The sequence below is a fragment of the Octodon degus genome, unplaced genomic scaffold (genome assembly GCF_000260255.1).
Source record: "Octodon degus isolate 3935 unplaced genomic scaffold, OctDeg1.0 scaffold00023, whole genome shotgun sequence".
Lineage (NCBI taxonomy): Eukaryota > Metazoa > Chordata > Mammalia > Rodentia > Octodontidae > Octodon > Octodon degus.
The window spans coordinates 19,457,153-19,462,302 of record NW_004524599.1 but is presented as its reverse complement, the minus strand read 5'-3'; the positions used below and the strand labels follow the sequence as shown (position 1 = coordinate 19,462,302).

Sequence of the window (5,150 nt, the reverse complement as noted above, 5' to 3'; positions counted from 1 at the left end):
CTTTTCATGTGCTGCTATCTTTGGAACTCTACACAGAGGCTCATTAAAGACATTTCCTCCTTCAAGCTGCATGGCACTCCACTGTCGCATGCGCCACAACTCACTCAACTTAGTTTCCTAGTGACAGAGATAGCTATTGTGTCTGGTCACTGAAATTACGAGCAAGGCTGAAGTGTACATTTTTTAAAAAATTTATTTATTTTATTTTTTTTCTTTTCAAAGTTTTATTGATAAACAGATAGCAATGAGACAGTTTCAAATCAAATCGAAAGTACAGTTTCAACAAATAATACACTGCATATATTCTTCTTAGTGGTTAATTGCTGTACAAGATGCAGACTTGTGATCCTATGTACAAACACCATTAGAAAAAATCATTCTATTCATTAAGAGAATGTAACTATATATCTATCCCAACCACTTTGAATACACAGATACAAAATGCACATTTATCTGTATACCCCATTTTTTCTAAGTTCCGTTACTGAATATTATAGGTGTGTAAACTCAGCAAAATATTCTAAAAGAGTCCAGTAGTCCATAATAGTATTGGGTCTTCTGTTTGATTGGCAGTGTCAGAAATTGTTGACCTGAGTCCCCTACAGCTCAATGTAACAGCATGGCTTTACTTCCTATATTTCGTCTTCATACTTTTCTACTGGATGGTTAAGACCAAGGTAAAGCAGGACCTATGCAACAAGAGTTGTAGCTTTTGGGTCTGAGAAGGTCAGTGAAATGCCCTCAGGATTTATCCTGAGATCCTGTACTGAAGTGCACATTTTGGATGCTAAGAAGTCTAATTTCATAGATGTGAGTGTAACAATGGGATGGATTTCTAAAAGCAAAAACAAACAAACAAACCAAAAAAATCCTACCATACTGTATATGTATGGCTAATTTTATTGCCTAATTGTTAACTTCAGTTATTAACTAATGATTGTGCCCCCTGCCACATACCAGAGCCCTTGGCTCCCAAGCTTCATCCATACACGCTGTCAAACATGTCAGGTTTTTCATGAAATGACTACTTCAAACCCATTTTATAAATATAAAGAGTTTATGTACTAAGAAGTTCTAAGAGGTTTAAATGTCTTCCTTAGGTGCCTCAGAGTCGTCTTCTGTCAGAAGGCCCTGCTTCCGCAGGTCCCGACACCAGGCACACCCTGGAGAGGCGGCTGAGTCATCCACAGCTTGTTGACTGACTATTGTCTTCTTTGTTTTCTAATTTAGAGAAGCCAGATTATGTTGAGGCAGAAAACATATTTATCAGGTGCCCTATCTGTCAGGTACAAGGGACAATAGCGTATTATTTTACCAATAAGAAGGTGTACAAATGTTGGCTTGAAAATTATGGCACAGTTTTGTCTTTCTCACACACATTTCTTCTTTCTGCTGGCTTCTCTCTCTTTTTCCTCCCTACTCAGAGTGGAATAGGTCAATAGTTGCCTAACCATGAAGATAAGTGACACATCACGTCAGTGGAGAAAAGAAAGCCTGGAAGAAGCGCATCTCTCAAGTCTTCTTGAAGCCCGTTAGTCAGATCAAGACTGTCCTATAGTAGAGCTAGTTTTATACAAATAAATAAAATATGAGTAGCCCACTGCCGACAGCTTCTATACCTTTGGATTACTGCAGAATGACCTGGGCAGGCACCCCAGGGATTGTGCTCCGAAGAGCTCCGCTACATTCATGTAGAAACCCAGTTTCCCGCAGATTCCCTCCGGCCAGTTACTAAGTGCATGAGGGAAGTGAATATACTGACTGAATTGATGGCTGAATTGAGCTCTGGGGACACTGTGGTCAACTGAGCCCACTCTGCTAGATGGCCTGCAACACTGCTCTGAGTTTCCTCCCTCGGCCCATTAGGGTCACACTTGCATGGTGGTCTCATGGCTCAGTGTCCTTCGCTGCTGCAGACCTTTGCCTAATAGCACTGAATTTTGCTTCATGATTGCTTCTAAGTGATTGATTAAAATCGGAATGCTACAGATGCTAACAATCTTTGATGGAGAACATTTTTGCTGAATGAAAAATAGAACTAAATGGCAATGCGTTAGTTATTAAGGTTGATGTAGAGGTCCATTTTCTCAGTTTCTCAGTGACTGTGCCAACATCTAACCATGTGGACATCTCTGCTGATCAGCACAAAGGGGCTGATAGTGGCATAACCAAGCTCTAGAAATATCTTAATGTTCAATATCGTAGGATCAGTTATTAAGACAGAGCCCATGTAGAAGAAGAAAATAAAATCTGCCCAATAAAACAAAAGGAAACAGATCATGAGAATGAGAATATTTATGGTAGCTCTGATTTCTGGGCTGGAATTGTTTGCCAACTGGGAGCTGCGCAGGTAGAGCATGCGCTTGTGATGTTCATACAGGTGGAGAGCTATGAGGCTGCTGCTCCAGCCCATGAGACCCTGGAAGAGGACATCCCGAAGAGCCATGAGAGCGAGGAAAAGCCACTGGGCCATGTGTCTGGAAGGCAGTAAGTAACAACCACCAGCGTACATTGCAACTTCAGATCTGTTCATGCTGCTGACTGCTGTGATGGTCCGGAGCACGTTGGAGCTTACCAGAAGGCTAGAGACCCAGAACAGAAGGAGACAAGGAAGGACTTGCCATGCAGTCTGGGGTTGAAGCTTTCCCCGCAGCGTGGTCCTGGGACTGATGGTGACAGCCTGGATCACAGTGAGGAGACAGGAGGTGCAGATGGAGAGGCCTGGGCCACCTGCCCCAGGTAAACCATAGTTTTACAACCAACAATACCTGGATAGTTATTAAAATGTAAAGATAATCCTAAATATAATACTCCAGAGGACCAGAGTGTTATTCCATTAGTCAAAGCAAGTTGGATGAGAACAAGATCTATGAGTTTTTTCTTGAGATCCATCACAGAAGTGTACACATGCTTCATAAACAAAAAAGAGTTCCCAACAATGCCAAGTCCTGTAAGAGAAAGAATGATTATTCTACAGATAAAATTACTCCAAGTCACCCTCTGGCTTCATGGACAGAGCAAATGTCGGGATCCCTTGGTCTCAGTTGGATCGGTTCTACTCAGGGAGTAACAGCAGCAAGAATGAGAAACATATGGACAAAGAGATAAAAGCTGGGCTAGGTGGTCACTGGTCTGCCTGGTAGGCAAGACAAATGCAATCCCACAACGAAACCAACTTTTATTTATACATTTGCAAAGTTAGTAACACGGGACATAGGTTGCCTAGCAACCAATAGCTGACCTTTGCCAAACAGAATGTTCATCTCAGGACCAAGGTAACTTGTTTGTTCTAGGCACTGAGGCCTAGTCCCCTCTACACACACTTGCCCAATTTTCTAGCTTCCGCAGTGCCCAACAAGTAAGGAAAAACTTTCAAAGAAAGGAAAATCAGTAAGGAGCTCAGGTTGCAGTCTGTGTCTTTTCTTTGTTTTGCTAAAATGAAAAGAACACCTGGAGTACTAGAGTGAATACATGTGCATAGTTCTGTTGATAAGCTCCTGTTTCTTTTAATTATTTTACTTGGCCTTTGTAGATTCAAGGACAATGATGACTGCATAATGTCCATGGCCAGGCTCTTAGTTCTCTGGTGCACTGATACTCTCTACTGCTTCTTGCCTTCTGCATCTTCCACAGCAAGATCTCCAGCTGCCAGTCTAGCTCCACTGTATGCATTTCTTAAAACACAGTCACTTCCTCCTTTGCATTTCCTCTTCCCTGACTGCAGAGCATGGCCAGTTCTACATTTTTATGACTAATCCTGCTCCCTGAGGAGACTCTGTGAGTGGCCTGGGCACTCACTGGGAACGATTCTTTTTGTCAAGAGAGATTAATGTCTTCCTGGAGGATGAATCCCCTGTCTTTTCTTGCTCACAAGAGTTAGCTAATCAGTGATGGACCTGGAAGGACGAGTTACCCCCAGACTTCAGCTGTCTCCCCCGTGGCCACCGAGACTGCAGAAGGCTGACACGGTTCAGCAACGGAACTACCTTTGGGACCTAACTTTGCTTATCTGACCACACTGACCTCACTGCATTTTCTTCCTTTAACTCATCCATAAAATGGATGTGAATTCAAATTCCATTTTCAAAATCTGCCCTGGCCAATCAATCTGAAACCAGTGCCTGCTTGGTGCTTTTTCTTAACATTTGGCTAACCTTCCTCTTTCTCAGTCAATACACTACCTCAATACCTCATATGACTGGGACAGCATTTTTGCAACTCATTACTCTCCCTCCAGGCATTTCAGTCTCTCTTCTGCATGCTAGAGATTTCAAACCAGATAGCTGCTTATTCAGATCAAGTCTTCTGATGCCTTGGTAGCTCTATGGCAGTCCAAGCCTTTGTGCCTGTGAAATACTTACTTCTTTGGCTTCCTTGCTCTCTTAAGGAACTTACATGCAAGCGCTAAGGTTCATTCAACTCTTGCAATACAAATAAGGACTGTAACCTACCTTATGCACAGGCACACTGGCAAAGTCACAAAGGCAAGCTCTGCCACCTCTGCCTCACCCTGTGGAAGCTGACTCCTGTGCGTCCATCACAAACCTCTGGGGTGGACCTGTCGCCCAGGCGGAGCGCTTGCTGCTCACTGCTGCTGTGCTGCCACCTGCTGTCTCTACACTTCACCAGGGAACACAGGAGAGCTGGCAGCAGGGCCTCTGGTGTGGAATCTGGACTCTGCCTGCAGAAATAGTTTTCATGCAAATAATGACAATAGAAGATAGACCTTTTGCAAATGCGAAGGGACCCAGAGCCTGAGGAAGGGGAGCCGGGAGCGGTCAAGTAGGAACGGAGATGTGTTATGCGCATGCGCTGGAGCGCGGGCATTATGAACTGCGAATCAGGACTCAAAAAATGACTGAAAGACAGGAGGCATGGAGCTAGGCGTAGACGTGCACAGGTGGTGTTAGGCACTATTTGGAGGAGCGGCCATTTAAGGAGATGCTTTCCTCCCTGTGACCCTAACTTTGAGATGTCCCTGTAGGTGGCGGTGGGGAAGGAGCTGGGGCCACAGGGCCTTCTCGGATGCTCCCTCCCCTGTCTGCTCCAGTTCCTACCTGCAGGCCCCATGACCCGAGGGCCCACACCCTCCTCTACCAACCAGGGGGATGCTGTGAGCTGTCAGTCCTTGGTGAGGAGGAGCAGGTGAG

The 5,150-nt window shown here is 44.5% G+C and overlaps 1 pseudogene; it reads right to left on the bottom strand.

Moving 5' to 3' along the window:
- Nucleotides 1-1,083: 1,083 nt before the first annotated feature.
- Nucleotides 1,084-4,827, bottom strand: LOC101568366 (annotated as a pseudogene).
- Nucleotides 4,828-5,150: the final 323 nt, after the last annotated feature.